This window comes from Gracilinanus agilis, chromosome 1, assembly GCF_016433145.1.
Source record: "Gracilinanus agilis isolate LMUSP501 chromosome 1, AgileGrace, whole genome shotgun sequence".
NCBI lineage: Eukaryota > Metazoa > Chordata > Mammalia > Didelphimorphia > Didelphidae > Gracilinanus > Gracilinanus agilis.
Genome location: NC_058130.1, coordinates 436,487,703 through 436,509,161, shown reverse-complemented (window position 1 = coordinate 436,509,161; position 21,459 = coordinate 436,487,703). Strand labels below are relative to the sequence as shown.

The window sequence follows — 21,459 nt, the reverse complement described above, 5'->3', positions numbered from 1 at the left end:
AGAAGAAGAAGAAGAAGAAGAAGAAGAAGAAGAAGAAGAAGGGAGAGACACTAATGTGTATATCATAGAATTGAGGCTAGTTTTAAATTTGTGATTGGTTTCATTGATCACTTTGCTTAAATTTGAAAAATTTCTTCATTAATCTTCTGCTGATGAGATTTTTCCATACTCATTAAGGCTGGTTAATAAGGATATTCTCCTAATGATCCTATTCATAGATAACACTGAACTAATTGCTTCAAACTAAAGAACACCACTAATCCTCCTCAATAAAACCTGTGTTTATTCAGAATAAATTGGACTAATCACCCACTTTTGCCAAGCGAAGTCAAAACTAAATAGCCACACTTAGATGAGTGTGAGTATTCCAATTGTATAGCTTTCAGTACATTTTTATCTGTCCATCCAGTCCAATTCTTGTCTATTTCCTCCTATAATAATCACCAAAGGAGGTCCATCTAACATGTTAGGGGCCTTTATTGTTTGTTGGGAGGGGGAAAAATCAATACAATAGCCTTTAAATGCAATGTGTGACTCCCGTATCTCATGTTTCTAACATACATTTATATATGGCATTTTAAAATTGATTTTTCTTTGTAATTTTCTGTTTATGATGTGTGTTGTGACATATTCATGTCCACTATACACCTCTTTATCACACTTTAGTTGTATTTCATGCTGGAGTCAGCTCATAAGGGCTTGGGAAGCTAACTATTAAACTTTGAGAGTAAGTAGTTTCACCTCAGAAACAGGCACAGCAAATAAGGACTTGATTTATCAAGTTTTTATTGTCTAGATTTTAAAATGTTATGGATATAATATGAATAATTCATCTAAAAGTTAAGGGTGTATCATCCTTATACCCTGCCCCCAGGGAGTCAGTTGTTAAACATTTAACAGCATATAACTGGATATAGGCATTGTTTGTACTTTTTCCCCCTTTCCCTCAATGGTTAAACTCATCTCAATGATTAAAGATATCATCTCATGAGCTTTGCAGAGTTCCTGGCTACTTTATGCAATCAGCACAATGATATACACAGATTTGGAATTCTTTTTTTACTTAGATTTTACATTGGTTGGCTTCCCCAAATGGCAAATACCTACGATGAACACATATTTATTGATCTTGCACCCCATCAATTATTAATCATTATAAGTTCATGGAATAATTTTACCTTTGTTTTTTATAGCTTTCATAGCATAAATTGCCATATATGTTCAAGACAACATAGGCCAAAATTAGGAAGTCTGCTCCACAGAACATTTGGTGAATGATATGGTGCACGCTACTGTAGAAGCACATTTGGAGAAATCTAGAAGGTTGTAAATCACAAGAATTAAAAATCTAACATAATTCAGTAAAAAAAGATTAATAGTAGTCTATAGCAATTATCAAGGGTGACTTGTACTTAATAAGAGTATTTCCAAAGCCTCCTAACTGGTTTCCAAGCCTCCAGTCTTTCATCTTTCCATTCATCCTCATATCCATCATAGCTGCCTAATTCATATTTCTACACATAGATTATTCCTCTGATTGAGAAGCTTCAATGACTCCCTATTACCTCTAGAATGAAATAAAAATGTCTATTTGGGCATTAAAAGCCTTCAAATAAGACTCTTAATTTATTTTTGCAGAATTATTTTACATTGCTTCCCTGTTCAGTTTATACTCCCACCAAAGTGGTTTACTTCCTAAAAAATGTTGTAGGGGATGTGGCAAAATTGGGACACTAAAGCATTGCATTGCTGGTGGAGTTGTGAATTGATCCAACCATTCTGGATGGCAATTTGGAACTATGTTCAAAGGGCTTTAAAAGACTGTCTGTCTTTTGATCCAGCCATACCACTGCTGGGTTTATACCTCAAAGAGATAATAAGAATTGTACAAGAATATTTATAGGTATGCTCTTTATGGTAGCAAAAAATTGGAAAATGAAGGGATGCCCTTCTATTGGGGTATGACTGAACATTGTGGTACCTTTTGGTGATGGAATACTATTTTGCTAAAAGGAATAATAAACTGGAGGAATTCCATATGAACTGAAATGACCACCAGGAATTCATGCAGAATGAAAGGAGCAGAACCAGAAGAACATTGTACAAAGTGACGGATACACTGTGGCACAATAGAATGTAATAGAGATGTCTATTAGCAGCAATGCAATTATCCAGGACAATTCTGAGGGACTTATGAGAAAGAATGCTATCCACCTCCAGAGAAAGAACTGTGGGAGCAGAAACACAGAAGAAAAACATTTCCTTGATCACATTGTTCAATGGGGATATAATTGGGGATGTAGACTCTAAATGATCACTCTGTTGCAAATATTTATAATATAGAAATAGGTCTTGATCAATGACACATGTAAAACCCGGTAGAATTGCTTGTTGGCTATGGGAAGGGATTGGCATGATTGTAGGTAAAAATATGAATCATATAAAAACAGGAAAAATATTCAAAATTAAATAAATAAACTTAAAAAAAAGAAAAAAGAAATGTAATTTTGATAACTGATTCTTGGGATCAAATTGTTCAGGCAATCTAAAACAATAAAACTAATTATCATATGGACTTTTAATATAGCAAATATAACTAAGGAATGACTCAGAATAAAAATTGGTTACTTCCTTTTCTTCACAAATAAAATGCATTTGCCCCTCCATGCATTTGCGTAGGTTGTTCCACATGCCTGGAATGCCATTTCTCCTTATCTTGGTCTCATGAAATCCTTAATTCCTTTGAGGACATAGCTAATGTGATCACTTCTTTTGGATAAGTATATTTGTTATAATTATTAAATATTTATAATCAATCATATGTATTATATTGTTACATACTATATATTTTTAAAAGACACCTCTTAAGTGTTTTTTATGATTTTCCAAAGTATTATTCCCCCCACTCAAAATACTTTCTATATTTTTTATATATATTTATTACATGTTACTTCTTGCAATTAGAATGGAAGATCGTTAAGTGTCTGGATGGTCCAATAGGAGCAGATGTTTTAAGGAGTGCAGCATGAAATTATTAACCAAAAGTTCTGGGGAACGGAATTCCTAATTTTGGTCTATGCCATTTTGCACATATATGGTAATTTATACTATGAAAGCCTTTTGACATACTGCTGGTCTAGAATCATGGAAGTCTAGAATTTGCCTACGATTTATATATCACAGGCCCAAGAACCCTGACTGCAGCATCTAGAAAGCTTCTGCTGATTCAGTGCCTAGCATTAGGATGTGAATTTTGTTTAAAATCTGATATAATTTGTAAATTATGCTCCTTTGATCTTTGTAATAGTCTGTATGTAACTTCTGGGTTCATCTTTGCAATCTTTAATTCCTCATATTGACTACTTTATATTAGCTGATTTTACTATAGCCATCACCAGGGACTAGTGGTCAGGGGAACAGGACAAGGTACAATTTTAGCATGCTTTCCTTACTTTCTTTTCATTTGGAGAAGATACCAGCAGCATATTCAAACTGCTAACCTGTTATCCCTCTTTCACCACATGAACCTCACATCTTCACACTGTGACTTCAATTATAATTTAATTTAATTTAATTTAAAACATATTATTCATTTTTGTGAATAATCTTAAAAACCAAACCCTCAAAACACTAAGCCAAATGCACAATTGAAAAATTGTATGCTTTCATCTGTATTTTGACTCCAACAGTTCTTTCACTAGAGGTGTAGTATTCTTTGTCATACAAGTCCATCAGAATTGCCTGGATCTTTGTATTGATGAGAGTAGCTAAGTCAGTTGATCATCCCACAATATTGCTGTTACAATGTACAATGTTTTCCTGGTTTTGCTTATTTCACTCTGAATCAGTACAAGAAGGTCTTTCTAGTTCTTTTAGAAATCATCCTATTCCTCATTCCTTTTGACACAATAATATTCCATCACCATCATATATCACAATTCATTTAGACATTCCCCAATTTTAAAACATGGAACCGTTGATGAATTTGTGTATCATCTTCATGCAGAGGCCATGCTAACCTTCTCTGTATCATTCCAATTTTACTATACATGCTGCTGAAGTGAGCAGAGGCCAAACTCTTTCAATGTTCACAGATATCTTTCATGAGATCTTGTAATGTTCTAGGGCAGTGATGGGTAAACTATTGCCCACCGGCCAAATGGGGCCCCCTGAAATGCTCCATTTGGCCCTGGGACATTATCCCTAATCTGACGAATACAATGAGTAGGATACAATACAAGGAAACTTCGAAAGAGTTGCCTTAGAAATAGACTGACAGATTTTGGCCCTCTCTTTAAAAAGTTTCCCCATCACTGTTCTAGGGGTATGATGCAGTTGGCACAATGTCATCACAAATAGTAATATTTAAAGGACTTCATCATCCAAAGGGAATTCTTTGCTTTAGACTCTGCAAAGTATCTCTTAACTGACATTAGCCTTGGTAAGGATAAGTCAATCCATAAAACAACAACAATAAAATCAAAAACAAACAAAAAGAATGGTTAACACCTATATGGCTCCCTTATACTTCTGTAGTGATAAAGGCAGAAAGATGAAAAATTGAGTTACGGTGTAATATTTACATTATTTATAAAGGCTTTCTGTGTATAAGTAACATGGCATAGTAAATAGACTTCAAAGTTAAGAAAGATAGAATTCAAATAATGCCTATCATACCTACTATTTTGCAAACTTGAGTAAGTAGCTTGATAGGGCAAAGATTTAAAGATTTAAAAATGAGATTGTCCCTGAGTTTTGTCTAGCAAAATTAAAATGAAATTTGCAAATGTTTGATGAAATTAATAAAATATAATACTATATGACAATGTTAATGGTTAATAGAAGTCAATAAGGATCCCACAGGTATTTTTTTTAATGGCCTCCATTTCTCTAGGCAACTCTAAGACTGTAAGTCACAGAGAAGGCACAGACTAGAAAAATAGAGGGACTTAATTCTAATGAAATCATAAGTTTAGATCCTATTCTCATCCTATCCCCAATGACTAATATCTTTAATGTAAAATCCTTATCCTTTCCTTTCTAAAATACAACAATGATTATAAAAGCAGGATTTTGAAGTGTGACTTCTTATTCCCTAACTAGCTGTTTGTATATTCCTTGACTCTTTCTTTGATACTTTCACAAAAGTCATCTGAAGCATGATGATTCTTCTCTAAACCTTAGAGCAGGGGGTCAATTTAAACCTGAAGGGCATGTAAATCCTAAGTAATATAAAATATACTTAAGAACCTAGAGTAATTATTAACTGTCTGAATCATGTGTTAGATAAATAACCTATAGGATGCCATTTTTATTTAGTGAAACATATTATGAAAGATGAAAAAGCAGCTATTTATGATAAACTCCAATGTACAAAAAGAAGCCACTTTAGGCCACTTCCCACAAACCTCCCAAAATTGGCTATCAGAAGCCAACTCAGGAAAAAACCTAACAAACAAACAAACAAAAACATTTATCATTGCTACTAATGTAGTTTTTGATCAAATACAAACCATCACACTTCCACATATACACTATGATATAATATACAAAGTGGAAATAAATAATGAAAGGGTTAACATTTTGTTATTTGACTCAGCCAGAGAGTAAAGTATATTGGCAATTAATACAGAGACCTTATGTGGATGACAGATTAAAATACGATAAAACATATAAAACTTTCAAATTTTTACAATATTGCCATTCTGAAGGTATTCAGGATCTTACATTATCGGTGTCATAGCCAAGAAAGCCTGAAACAACTATACTCTAGGTGAGAAAATGAAAAATAAATACAGCTAATTCATTAACCAATTTCTAAATAATGTAATACATTATATTTTTCCATTCTCAGTTTATTTCGTATTGGGGAAAATCTTTCAAGAGGTGTACTAAAGTATCCTGGATACTATACATTAATTCTATTATCTATAAATATGATATTGTTCACACCATTTAATCAAGAAATCAAAACTTGACCTTTTATCAATTTGTGATCTACATATCACAGTCTTGGGATCTGACATTGTTAGCTTCTGTGCCAGTATTTTTGCAACAGTTCTATTAATTAGTATGAGATTCATGATTCTTCCAAATATTTTTCAATGACAGCTTCAAAATAAAGTTAGATAACTAAAATTCAATGTTTAGGCTCTTGGGCTTTTGTTGATTAAAACCCATTACAGTAATGGAACATTCAGGAGTTCTCATACTCATGGTTACTTTCAACAATTGATACGAAGTTATTATATTGAGAAATAAGGTACAGGAATAACTCTAACAACATATATATAATACATACTTATAGAAAAGAGAGCCACAAAAGAGGAGTAGCATGCTTGCACTTTTCTTGTCCTTTTGTTTAAAATAATATTAAATTACATCATATGAAAAAAGCAAACATATTGTCTTTTATAAAAATTATTCAATTCTATTCTCAATTTGACAAATTTTAAAGGGTCCACAATGAAGAAAAACACCTATACATTTGTAGTGTTTACGATAATCAATGAAATCAGTATTTTCAGAAGGAATCTTTAAAATTATTTATAGTCAAATCAGCCTAAAATAAGAATTGCTGCATTTCTAAGTGAATACACAACATAGCACATGATGCATGACATCTTTCCTATAAATAGAAAGAAAACAAAAGCAAGTAGAAATCTAACTATTAAATTAATAGAAATATCGAGGAAACTCAGATTTCCCAAACTATAAAAAGATATGGGTAGGTCATTCTTGGTTGTAAACACTGAGGAGACTGCAAGGAATAGATGGTAATTTTGATGGATGACTATTCTAGAAGATATCTCAGTTCAAGAGTTGCTATAACACTTAACAATCCATGTAACTACAGGCTAATCTTTTACTTTAGTTATAGTTTCCTCATCAGTGAAATAAAAAAAAATGATACCTGCACTAATTGAAAATGTACAATGTTTGTCTTTCCACTATTACAGTTAAAATTCTTCACCTTCCACAATGAAAGGCCCTTTGAATTCATTTCCCCCTATACTCTTAAAACTGGATTCTATGAACTATGGTTTTGAAAAAGGGAGTATTCCCCTTTACCCTGGGTCTTTGTGAACTGTTTTATTTAGGTGTGCATTTTTCCTATAAATAAAATGGATCAATGAGAGTTCTAAGTGGAAAAGAAAAAAAATGAAGAAGGAACAATTTTAAGAGAAGTAACAGTAGATTAAAGAGCAAAAGTGGCTGATCATATACTAGACAGTTTGGTAGATGCCTGCATAATGTTATAGTTTCCTCATTTTTTCTTGAAGATTTTTACTCCTAAAACAGGAATATTAGAGGAAAAAAGAATGATTCAGTGACTAGAAATGATTTGGGGATATTATCTGAAAAGACATGCAGTCTCCTGCTGGAATACAGAACCCACAAAGTAACTGCATTCATGAAGATAATCTCCTTCCCAGCAGGTTTCAGTGTCTATCACTACAATATGTCTGTTTCAGAGAAGACCTCTAAAATCCTGATAAGAGCATTTGAAAAGCTGTAGAAAATGTTAATACCTGTTTTGTTTTTGTTTTTGTTCTCTTTTCTGCTGAGCTCCCTCTTTCCCTTTCTGTAATTCATTCATATATATATATATATATATATATATATATGCACTTCCACTATGACTTAAATATGTTCAGAACTTCAAACCAAATCAACCAAAACAAAATCAAAACTTTGATCTTTCTTGGAAATAATCAACAAAATAAATTCCATCTCCCCATTATTTTGAATATTAATCAGACTTGCTCTTCAGCACCTGTATGCTGAAATAGTCTATGCTGATTAGCTTTGCTCATCAAAATTGCATAGAGCATAGTTAAACATGTAAATGTAGTGAAATTATACTCCTCTATTTCCCAAAGGAGAGACAATAGCTTAAAAGACTATAAAAGATTTTTATGTGTGTTTAAGAACTAGATGAGTTTCATGACAAAATTTTTACATGAAATCCCCAAATTTTCTAGATAGCTCCAAGAAAACAAAAAAGGATATCCCATCCATAACCTTTTGTCTCTGTGCCTTCTCAAATCAACCTAAAGAAAGGTGGATCGAGTCAAATTGAACATTTATCTTAAATTCAGTTGTATTGTTATGTGTATCTTTCAACAGCTTTGCTAAGGTGTCAACGTCTTTTTTTTAAACCCTTAACTTCTGTGTATTGGCTCCTAGGTGGAAGAGTGGTAAGGGAGGGCAATGGGGGTCAAGTGATTTGCCCAGGGTCACACCGCTGGGAAGTGTCTAAGGCCAGATTTGAATCTAGGACCTCCAGTCTCTAGGCCTGACTCTCAATCCACTGAGCTAACCAGTTGGCCCCTGTCAATATCTTTTCACTTGTGAAAAAGATATAACTTTACCACAACCCATCCTACCCTAAGAGCAATGGGAATGCTACATTTAATGCTAAATTGTTTTTGTAAAAATCCTATAAATAGTAAAAATGATCAAAATTGCCAGAATATATTTTGAAAATCTCAAGTTCAAACTTCAATTAGTCTTATTAAGATTTCCCAGTGACGGGCTATATCTTTTAATTATAGTGGTCCATTGAGGGAAAAGGATAAAAAAGTGAAAAATCATGTTTTCTTCCTCAAAACTGAAAGAAGAACGGATAGGGGGGAAATTATGCAGGCAAATGTAACACCTGGAATATGTGTGTGTGTATTTGTGTACATATGTATATATTTGTATATATATATATACATATATATGTATATATTTTATATATACATTATATAAAAAGGTAAAATTATTAAAATGTTCTCATCCTGTGGTATTCAAGATAAAATATCCACATTAACTGTTTTCACCAATCAAATCTAACTTTTTTTCTCCCTAATATATACATAGCTCACTAAAATAGTTAGGCCATCTTAATTACCTTAATATATATTAATACATTACCTTAATGTATATTAATACATTGAGAGTATTTCTGCTTCTTTAATCTTAAGCATAAAGTTCCTTCAACCAGGAATGCCTTTTCCATTCTCCCAAAAAATGCTAAATATTTGTGTCAAGGTTTAGTTCAAGAAACACCTCTTCCTTGAGCTCAACTTCAGTTCAGGTATACCTAGCTTTCCATTACTTTGCATTCTTTTGTCAAACTGTGCTTACTCTACTATCTGGACTCTGTTCACAATTTTTAAGAATAGCTCAAATTAGTTATTTATTTTGGGGGCATGAGATGCAACATTGCTTTCTTTCTTAACATTTCTTTTCCAAGTCTGATTTTCAAATTCTCTTCTCAGCAGCCCTCCTCCCACCCTTAATAAGTCAGATAATGTGATATATATATACATATATATATATATGTTCGTATATATATTTGTATACCCTTTATGCATGTGAAGTCATACAAAACATTTCCATATTAGCTATGTGGCAAAATGTGCACACATACATAAGAAAAACATATACAATTTAAAAAATATGCTTCATTATGCATTCAAAGTTCATCAGTTCTCTCTCTGAATGTAAGAACAGGATTTTTATGGTGAGACCTTTGAAATTCTGATAAATCACTTTATTGATCAGAGTAACTAAGTTTTTCACAGTAAATTATTATTATAATACAGTATTTTAATACAATACCGTGCACAGTGTTCTCCTGGTTCCTTTCACTTCACTTTACATTAGTTCATAAAATTCTTCCATCACTTTTCTGAAACCATTTCCTTAGTCATTTCTTATAACACAACAGCATACTGTTGCAATTATGTAACATGATAGACACTACGCAAATGGTGGACATCCCTTTTATTTCCAATTCTTTGCCACCAAAAAAAGAGTTGTTATAAATATTTTTTGTGATTATTGATCCCTTTACTTATTCATTGATTTCTTGGATATTTAGACCTACTAGGTGTATTACAGGGTATGCACTGTTTCATAGTCCTTTGGGAATATTTCCAATGTGCTCTCCAAAATGGTAGCACCAGTTCACAATTTCACCAACGGGGCATTAATGAAGCTACTCACTTTCTGCATTTGCCATTTTCCTCTTTCTTCTTACAAATTTACTTCAAATTGTTTTCTAGTTGTTTCTTGCCTATCTTGTCTACCCATGTAGAATGCCAGCTTCCTATGGGCAGAGATTGTTTCTTCTATTGTTGTGGATCTTCATAGAAATTATTTAATAATACCTCAGCTAATTAAATTTATAATCCTCTCATTTCAACACATATTTCAGTCTCATTTAGTGGAAACTAGAGGATATCGATTAACTTGCATTAACATTTTTTTTGTTTTTTTTGAAAAAATATAACAGTAAAGAATTAGAAAATATGAATGTTTTTTCTGCATTTAAAATATTTGATACATTAAAATTGATAATTTTATTAGTCTGATAGATCAGAGGAATGTAATTGGATACCCGAATTTTATGAAAACACTATACAAAATCTTTTAGAATATTCATGTGTAGAAGGAAGGAAAATGTTGACTAGACAACAATATAGTTAAGTTGCTTAACTATTGGAGTCAATGGGTCATCAGATAGAATCTTCTAGAAATGTACTTCAGTGTTTTGTCCTTTGTTAAACTTATAATTAGGTGAAAACAAAGATTTATATAAAAAAGAAATTACTTCATCATAAATATTTTCAAGACAAAATGACATTCAATAAGGGCATGTTGATTGTGTTACTCTGGGTAGACTGAACTCTTTCCCTTAAAAAATTGTTGCATCATGGAGGGAGGTAATAGACAGAAGCAGCCAGAATGTTTGATGAATCTATTTAGGTTAATTTCTGCACAAGCGTATATTCTACCAGCATGTTTTTCCTTATTGACTTACTCATGATTAGTGTTTCCAAAGATGGATTCTGTACACTCCTGTACATTTGCAGAGGACTCCAACTTGCTTTGTCTACTTCAGTATGAATTCCAAAGTACCCTAACTGCCCCCCGCCACTCAGAATCATCCTGAAAGTTTTGCGAAGAACTGTTTGCCTAGATTTATTTCCTGATTTGCTTCACCTCCACAAAGGAGAAGAGAAAGACTGGACCCAGAATTGCATTAGTATACAGAAACAAAATTGTCCTATCAATGTAGGTCAGTGCTTTTTGAGCAACTTTTAGTCTTAGAGACTTTTCTAGAACACTGAGTGATTTGGTAACTTTCAGAAGGGAGATAGGACAATATTCTTCATATTTAGTGGTAGGATTTGAATCTAGTCATCTTGTTTCTGAGGTCAACTTTCTATTCCATATAGGAAAGGAGAAGAGGGAACAAGCATTTATTAAAAACCCCTAAAATCTAGCACCCATGCTAAGCACTTTACACATATCCTACACAACAATCCTGTAAGATAGATACTATAATCAGCTCCATTTTATAATTGAGGAAATTAAGGAAGAGATAGATTAAGTGACTTGCCTAAGGTCACACAGCTAAAAATATAATGCTTAATTCGAACTCCAATACACTACCCACGGAATTACATTGACTCTTCAGCACTCCAAATCAAAACCAATATCAGGACCAAAATGGGCATGAAATAGGAAGGGTATATATATATATATATATATACATATATATATATGCATATATATATAAATAGATTATTATTTATATAAGGCTATCAATAAACTCTCTATTTGGATCACTTGAGTATAAGGCTGTATTTCTGAACTTTGAAATCCTGGATTGAATTGATGGAAAAATATAATTTGATGGAGATATAGGCTTCCCCTACCCAAATTCAAGTATTCTTAACAGGGTAATTAACAGAATAAGGTAAACAGAAAATTTAACTTCCTGACCTGGTTTGCAATCTTACAAATATTATTTTAAAAGCAAATAACTTGATTAAAATATGTGCATGACTTTTATTCTACTTATTTCATTTCAGGAAATGTAAATGATTTTTTTAGCTTTGCTTTTACAAAAAATAAATTTCTAAAGAATAAAATTTTACACCTATCTATGCATAAAAACTTTATTGTTTTGGAGATGTAAGGATTTTCTCAAGCCAATTTTATTTTAAAGAGCTAGTTACCTTTATAGACCCAAAGATTTAACTTCTATGTACCTCATAAAAGTTATTGGTTCACTTATTTAATATTTTGACTATTAAACATCACTTAAGCACCTTTAATTTAAAAATGTCATATTCTCTTATCCACTCCAAATTAATATCCATTGAACTATCAAGCCATTCATTTTCCAAGGGTAAATTTCACAAAACAACCTGTTTTTAAAATTGCTGCTTTATCCAGAGGATATTCTGAAAGGAGATACTATTATCTGATTTTTGGAAACTGTAGAAAAAATTATTTTATTTAATTATTTTTGCATCTATTTTGGTTAAATAGTGTTTTTCACACTATCTAAAGACTACCTACAACGCTATGAGCAAAAATGAAATGATTGCTGACATTTAAAAAATCATTCAGAGGTGAATAAAGGTCTTTCCTCACATCATGTAGAAAATATTGTGTTTTTTTTCACATTCTTTTTAAAGAAAATGAGGCCAAGAAAAGTTGAAATACGTTTCTAGGGATAAATGGTTAATAATTATTGTATTCACAATTTAAACTAATTTCTTTTATTTCCAAAATCAATTCATTCACTGTAATCTATTGGCTTAAGTGGGAATAAGGACATACATTTCTGATTTAGGGCTTTAATTCCCAACTTGAAAACTGGAATCTCAGAAGGCACAATGCAACATTTAAATTTTTGAGGACAAAATAGAAATTGTTGACATATAATGCTGTTATACTAGCAGCTAATAAGCTGAGGTAGTTCACAGTTTCAACAAGAGATTGAGATATATTCCTTTACATGATTTTCTTCAATGTTTCAGATATTAGTTATAACTTTTGGCTGTTCCAATAACTTCTTTGCATTTCTCATTTGTAATTTATTTTGGTGAAGCAAGATTTTTGGCAGTTGCTGTGATAGAAAGAAAGTATTTTGGAAAAAATCAAAGTTGAACAGTAAATGAGTGTGATTCCAGCATTTGAGAAGCTGTGCAGTGTCCAAAAGGCATGCAAAACCCACTAGTTTTTATTTGTTGTGATTTAAGAGTAAAATAAGATATTTTTCTTTAAGTATATATATATATATATATTAAACTGCTACAAAAATGTTAGGCCATAAGTACATATTTATTATTTGTACCCAACTACTTAATAATGGGAACTGTTACATTTAAGACACTAAAGGTATTATGAACTGAGAAATTTTGACAACCTCTGATTTAGAGGTTAAATTTATTTTTCTTGCAAATCTTCTTGGCTAAGCAAATGTCAGTAATGATACGGAATGCTATGTCAATAAGGCCCCTCTCTACATGGCATGTTCAATGTTCTGTAATAATAAAAAAAAAGGAATCAAGAATCCAATAAAGAAAGGCATTTCTATAATGTGAAAGCACTTCCTTAAACCCAGGGGAAAATATTTCTTTTGCTTTTCCACTGAGACAGATATTTAATATTTCTTCCATCCCACTGGTCAAAAAAGAAATGTGTGATAACTTCAGTGTTTTATTGATCAATTTATTCTTCTTAATAATACAAATCTCAGGAACAGAAATTGTGAAACATGAATTTCTCATAAAGTACTCTAAATTTCTGGTCTTAGAAATGGAATGCAAAAAAAAAGTTACCCTCACATAGTTTAAGTTAATATTTTCTTGTTCTTTTGGTCTCTGACATGGAGACGATCATAAGAAAGACGGAATAACGCAGATTATTTTGTTAACAGAAGGATTGGAACTTAAGAATACTTTGAAGAACCAAAATGAACCATTTGATGCAGTACATTGTTTGTACCCAAGGGCAAAGTAAAAGAAATCTAGGAGTACAACAAGTTTTATTTTAAAATAAAATTATAATATCTGTTTTTAATTGTATTAAAGTGCATTTTCACACCAAAATCAATTCTAATAAAATTATAAAATAGCACTATAAAAATTCTCTTATCAATGGACACACCTGTCCCTCTAAGGAAGTTGTGCAATACTCATCTTGTGATACAGATTCATCACTAACAGCCTCTTGGATATTCTTTGTGTCTCAGACCCGGAGTACAGATTCTTTTAGAGATAACATACTGTGAAAGGAAACATTCACAGCTGACAGTTCAACTGCTCTGTTAGCAGTCATGGTTTAAGTTCTGTACACACTTGTTCTTCTACTCCATCATGTTGATGAAGATAATGCTAAAGCATGATTACAAGTCTCCCCAATACCTTTCTAATTATTCACTCTTCCTCCTCTACTCAACTTTCCTGTATTTTAGATTCTAGTAACTCAGATAGAGTAGTGATGTTAGTATGGCTAATTGGAGAGTTTAGGAAAATGTGGAAGAAATGTGGATACATATAGTAAGGATCCAAGAAAGAAAGGTAGGAACACAGAAGGATAAATTTGAAATTTAAAAACTCTAAAAAAGAAAACTCATAAATTGTCATGAAATGGAAACATTTGAAATAAAAAATTAGAATCCAAATGAATTTACCCATTTTCAAACCAGGGACACTGCCTTGGCCCTATTTATAAGTAGCAGTAATAATCCATAATGACTGAGGCATAAATAAAGTTAATTCAATGTATTTTTCCATGCATCCATTGCCTGGGAACATGTTAACAGGCTTGCTAAAATTAAGAAGAAAAAAGAAAACAAGTTATTCCATTCAAGTTTATTAAAAGAAAGACAGACAAGTCTAGTTTGCCCAGTTAAAGATTAAAAATAATAGTATCAAAACAGATTGAACTTCAAATAAACTAAAACAGCATAAAAAGTAAATTAATTTTCTTCTAAATTTTCTCATAAGGATATTTTATTAGGCAGAATTTTTTATGATGGATCTATCTACTTCATGCAGGCAGCAAATACAGAGAACATTTATGAGCTCACTTCCACTGATGAAAAGCAAGAAACTTTGACCTGCTCCATTTCTAGTCTGGCCTGCTGTGCTCTCCTTTATAGAGCCTGTTGACTTCCCTGCTCCCAGGGACTAATGGAATTGTTTGTAGACTAACTGAGGATATCTCATTGACATTACCCTTACCACTACTCAGAAGTCCTAAGCTTAAGTGAATCATCAGTATCAGTCTTTCTGACTACTCACAGGCACCATCATATCTAACCAAGTAGAATTAAAAAAATACAACATTTATTAGTTTCTTGTGAGGGAGTATTAGCCAACAGGCTTATCCACACTAATATCAGTTTTGTTTAAAGCTCATGATCTTCATATCCATCAGAAATGTTCAAAGTTACAGCTCAATCATTCGATAAATATTTACTGACCAACTACTTTGTGCAAAGCATTGTGCTATCAGCTTTGAAAGTATGAAATTGTTAACCTAGAAGACAATTTTAAAAAGTTAGTTTCAACCTGGACATTACAATTAATGGTCAAGATCTGACTAACTGCATGACAACCAACCATGCAGATATTAAAATAATTAGATTTAACAAATATTAAATGCTTATTTTGTGCAGGGCAGGGCAGGTAGCTGTCATAGACACAGAGTGCTACACCTCGAGTCAGAAAGATTTATCTTCCCAAGTTCAAACTTGGCCTCAGGTACTTGCCAGCTGTGTGATATTGAGCACCTTACTTAACCTTGTTTGCTTCGGTTTCTTAAATTCCAAAATGAGCTGAAGAAGGAAATGGTAAACCACTCAAATATTTTTGCCAAGAAAACTCAAATGGGGCAAGAAGTGTTGAACATGACTGAAATGACTAAACAACAAAAAAGTTCAAGGCTGTATGGTAAGTACTTGGGATACAAAAACAAAAGCAAAATATAGTCCATGTCTTCAGGGAGACTACATTCTACAAAAATGTACAATTTAAGTCAATACAACATAATTAGGAGAAACAAAGCCTTAACAATTAAAGCAATGAAGAAAGGCCCCCTTTAGAATAGAACACTTGAGTTGAGACTTGAAAAAGTTAAGGATTCTGAGGCAGAGATTAAGAAAGATAGTTCAGATATGAGACATGGCAAAGAAGCTGGAAAGTCAAATTTAGGGAGCAGAAAAAGACCAGTTTGACTGAAACAGAGCGAAACTTATGAAATGAATCTGGTAAGATGAATTGTGAGGGGTTTTAGTTTCCAGGTTAAGGGTTTGTATTTTTTTTCTCTCAAGAATTGAAAATTTTCAAGGAAGGGACATAAAATGGAATTTTTTTTGTATCTAAGAAAGAATATTTTATCAGCTATAATGAGTATAAATTAGAGATAATAAAGTATGAATATGTCAGAGAATAATTGGAAAATTACTGAAATATGCAATTCCTAAGTCAAACTTTAAAGATGTTCTTTAAAAAGCATTTAAAGTGCTTTCTATATGCTAGACATTATAAATAGGATGTATCCTGAGAGGGGAAGACACTACCAGATGAGGGTTGTGAGTTGTGGAGGGCTGGGGAGAACCAAAAAAATCTTATATCCGCCAAAAGTGCTTTTAGAACCAGGTCTCCATTATAGAGAAGGAAACTAAGAGCATTGGAGCCAAGAAGAAAGAGTATTCTGGACATAAAGGAGAGCCACGCATGAAGATGAGAGATAAAGTATCCAAAATGAGGAATGGCAGGTGGATGAGAGTAGGTGAATTTCAGAGTTAATAGGAGGAGTCATGTATAAGAAGACAAGAAAGGTAGGAAAGGACCTTCTGTGCAGTTAATCAGTTAGTAAATAAACATTTGAAGGGCCAGGCAATGTGCTAACCACAGAAAGTACAAAAAAAAAGTCAAAGAAAGTCTGATCTCAAGGATCTCATCATTGTATAAGGAAAATAATAGGTAAACAACTTGTACAAACAAGCTATATGAAGATTAAGTTATAAATAATCAACCAAAGCCAAATAATCAACCAAATTAGAATTAAGAGGGTCTGCATATGGCTTCTTCTAGAAGATGGGACTTTAGCTAAGGCTTGAAAGATGTCAAGGAAACCAAAAAATAGGCCAAGATGAAGAGGAAGAAAATTTGAGTCATGAGAGACAATAAAAATGTAAGGAGAGACAATGCCTTATTGAGAAATGTCAAGTGTCACTGGATCATAGAATAAATTTAAGGTATATAGGTCATAAGAAGGCTAGAAAGGATGGGGGAGGCATCCTTCAATGCCAAATAGATAATTTCATATTTGATTTTAGTGATGATAAAGAGATACTGGAACTTACTGAAAAGTGACATGAATAAATTTAAAACTAAAGCCACTGACAGATGAGTGGAGAATTGACAAGAGTAAGGGGACATGTGAGACTGAGGGACTAACCTGCAAAGTATTTAAAATCCAGGCATGCAGATGAAGGCTTACATCAAACTAATGATAGTATCAGAAGAGAGAAAGGGCTGCATAAGAAAAAATTGGGGGGGGATAAAAATCGATAGGATTTGGCAAGAGATTGGCAATGAGAAGTGTTAGAGGGAGTGATGAGTTAATGATGACAAGCATTAAATCCTAAACTGAAGACTTTTTATTTTTTTCCAGAGGAATACCACAGAAGTTTACTGAGTGAGGGAAGAGAGTAAAATGGTGAATCCATGTTACCCATGAATTTGTTGCTTTAAAAATATTACTTTAGCAAAAATGAGACATTCTACTATGTTATAGTTCTATTGATACAATGTCACATTGGGTAGACTGCCTACGGCCAATTTGCCAAAAAAATCATACATATATATCTAGAAGAGAAAATACATATAGTCTAACTCTGTCACTTTACACTTTATATAAAGAGATTAAGACTCAGGGAAGTTAAATGATTTGTCCAAAATCACAAGGGTATTAAGCATCAGAGGTGGAATTTGAATTTCTCTGACTTTAGAATCAACACTCTTTCTACTCTTCTACCAATATAAAATCTTTAAAAGAATAGAAATAATATAGGAAGGACAGACATCAATATGTTTCTGTCTATATGAGAAAATATCATACTCACACTGTCAGATGCACTGTAGCAGATTTCTTTCACAACCAATCATACTTTTTCCAAAGTGTTTTCACATCCATTAGGTTGTCTGAATTTTACAACAATCCTATTGCTAATGCAGGTCAGATATTTTTCTTTCCATTTTAAATAGTAGATAAGGAAGAAAAGGTCCAAAGAATTTAAACAGCTAATTAGTTATTTAAGTAGTTAGGTTAAGACTAAAATCTTTCTTTGATCTCTTAGCACAGTAATTTGTAATCTAGAGGTGTAAAGAACAGATTTATGTTTAAAATCAATTGGAAACACAGTGGAACTTCACCATAACTTGATCTCTAATTCAATGGAATTAGATGAATAATAGTTGAAACAGTACTCTAAAAGGCTTTTTTTTGTGCAGATCACTTACTCAAGGCCCTCTCCCAAGATGGAGTGTGTCCTGAGATTAGGAGGCTTTCTAAAATAGAAGAATCTTCACTAAACCACAGTGAAGGTATTACAAGTAAGGATTTAAATTATAACAAGAAACCAAAAAGAAGCTAAAGTAGAAAAGTTGTTCTGACTTAATTTTCTGCTCTTCTTAATCAAATTTGACAGATTTTAAGGACTCAATAATATCCCAGTGGTTTTATTCAGTTCTCAAAAGAATAGAAACCATTAACAACTATAGGAAATAAAAGTAATAAAGAAAAATGAAAATCAATGCAAACATGAAATTTCACTCAACCTCTAGCATATAGAGGAAGAAGACCAAAAGTAGAGATTGTCAGTGGTAGTAGGTTAATTAAATATCAGCAAAGTAATATATAGTTAGTGGAACTGTGACTTAGTATGTCTATTGTAGAAAGCAAATTGTAATCATGTAAATGATAAGTCTAAAATATCCATAATCTTTGACCTAAGAATTCCCATATTAAGTATGAACAATATTAAGTATATACTCTAATATCTCCACAATAATTTTTATAATTGAAAAAACTATACGCAAAGTAGATGTACATAAATTGAGTAATGACTAAGCAAATTGTGATATATGAATGTAATTGAATGAAATGAATGTAATTGAATGTGTATTTGAAATATAAACATGATAAATACAATGTATTGGAGGAAGGAAACATTTGAACTCAAGCAAAATGAAGTCAAGTAGAATTATAGAAATTATATATACAATATTTAGATAAATATAAATCAAAAACACAACCAATGAATAACTGAAAATAAGTGTTAATGAATTTAAAGAACAAGCTTTTGACCCTAATTAAGGTATATGAGAACACTTCTCTACCACCTCCATGGTCTTCATCCCTTGTAGAAGTAAGGATTTCATGTGTATAGAACATTTTATGTAATGTCAGAATATTTTCAATGTAATGGTAATTTTTAGTGATTTTTTCCTCCTTCCTCTTTTACTTTAAAAATATTATTGATTATGATATGTATAATATAAATATATAACATATAATTCATGGGAAAAAGAAAAGAAGAAGAGAGGAAAAGACAGAAAAGTCCGCAAAAATAAAAAAAAATCAATAAAAATGTTTTAAAAGGCCAGAGACTTGTACTAAAATCCATTCACTTCTTTTCATTTCAAAACCTTTAAGCATCCTACCCAATGAATTAAATTCTGTAGAAAGAAATATTAGGAAAGTCAACTTCTCCCTGGATATAATCAGCCATTTCAGAAATTAGACATACCTTATTAAAACAAAAAAAATGCACCCTTTATATATATGAAAAGATATGCCTGGGTTTGCAGCTACATAATAAAAATACCATAGAGTGCTGAGCTCCTACATGGTCTGGTCTTATTGAACTCTTTCTGCATCATTCTACCTCCAAAATCAACTCTTTGTCCACTTCAGGAACCCAGCTCTCTTAACACTCATTTGAAATCAGACAGGTATCAATCGAACTGTAATAAGTAGTATTTTAATCTTGCTTCTCAGGGAAACAAACTTAAAGTATTACTTCAATCAAAAATTTTCACTCCAAGTCAACTTCTCAGTTATGGCGAACTAAAAGGATGGAAATTATGAAATTACTGAAGTCTATTTGAGTTAAAATATGCTTAACGGAAAGAACTTTGCCCTGGTATTCATAAAACTTGGCTTATAAGACAGTGTGACATAGTCAATAAAGTATTCAGTGGCTCTGGATTCAGGGAATCTTGATTGAAATTCAGCCTTTGATTCTTACTAAATGTATGACCTTGGGAAAAATTGCTTAATCTTGGTAGGATTCAGTTTCCTCATCTGTTAATTGAGGGGGTTGGATTAGTTGTACTTTGAAAGTCTATCTGGTGACAGATCTATGATTCCAGCTGCTACTAAATCATATCCTAGCTGTGACTTTGAGCCACTTTACTTCTGTTTACTTGTTTCCAAGACAAGTATACTATTATTTCTCTGTATGTTGATAGAGTTGGCCCAGATGACCTCTGTATTTCCCAGCAATTCTAAAAGTAAATTCTCATTAATCCAAAAGAGAAATAAGATTGGGCTGAGGAACTGAAGGACACAGTCATAACTATTTTGTCCAGTGGCCCTATGCCCTCTTGGAAAGGTGGCTGGTTTAGGTAATCCTAGATCTGTGTTGGCGAAACTATGGCATGTATGCCAAAGGATTGCTCCCTTCTCCCTCTCCACTGTGCCTGAGGTCTCACATGACCCACCCCTCTGCCCAGTTGCAGTAGCCCAATTGGAGTGCTTCCTCCCTCCTCTGTCTGAGGTAAGGCAGAAGGACTCACACAGAGGGTTTCAATTTGGCCAGTCTGTCTTTATAAGGTTTGCTATCACTGTGGGCCTATATTCCACTGAAACTTCCTTATTCCTAGGTTTCTTTCAACATCTGAATATCCCTTGACAGACAGAATGTCTGCCAAGAATGGTACCATCTCTATATATCTTTTGGCTTCACTCCTCTGAGATTAAGTATTGAATAGGTCCCCACCTTTAGTTCTTAAAATCCTAAAATCCTACCCCTACTCTTGCTTTCTCATTTCTTCTACCAAATATTTGGAGAAATCTATTTCTATTTTTATATTTATCATTTTTGAATAATGATTTAGAGATTTTATTACTTTAGTACAATTTGTCCATCATCTTAGAATGCATTCCGATTTTCCAGCATTCTTCCTACATTTGGCTATGAAGTTTCACACAGAAATGTGAGCAATCAGATTATGTCCTCTTCAGAAGTTTTGTGAATTAAAAATCTGGGGCCCATAAAGAAACCCTGAGTGAAGTGCAATGGTAATGTAAATAGGAATAACTATATGAAATGTTTAACACTTAAACTAAGGGATTAAGTCCTGAAAGTCAACCTGAAAGATAATTTACCTTTTATAGTGATTCATCTGTAGAGGTTATTAACCTGAGGTATGAAAAATAATTAAAGCATATTTGTGATAACTATTTCACAATTATTGTTTTCCTAATAATCCTATGTAATTTTATTCTTTTAATAATTTTTTTTCTGAAAATGTGTCAATCACTTGATTCCCAGCAGAATTTATAATATATATATATATATATATA

General features: G+C 32.4%; 1 protein-coding gene and 1 non-coding gene across 2 annotated transcripts in view; both read right to left on the bottom strand.

The window, feature by feature from the left end:
• Window positions 1–21,459, bottom strand: part of ADCY2 (adenylate cyclase 2) — a 574,349-nt gene that overhangs the window by 495,448 nt on the left and 57,442 nt on the right. The gene's annotated exons all lie outside the window — the stretch shown is intronic.
• Window positions 3,962–4,068, bottom strand: LOC123232699. Its single transcript, XR_006505223.1, has one exon. It is a non-coding gene; the product is annotated as a U6 spliceosomal RNA (small nuclear RNA).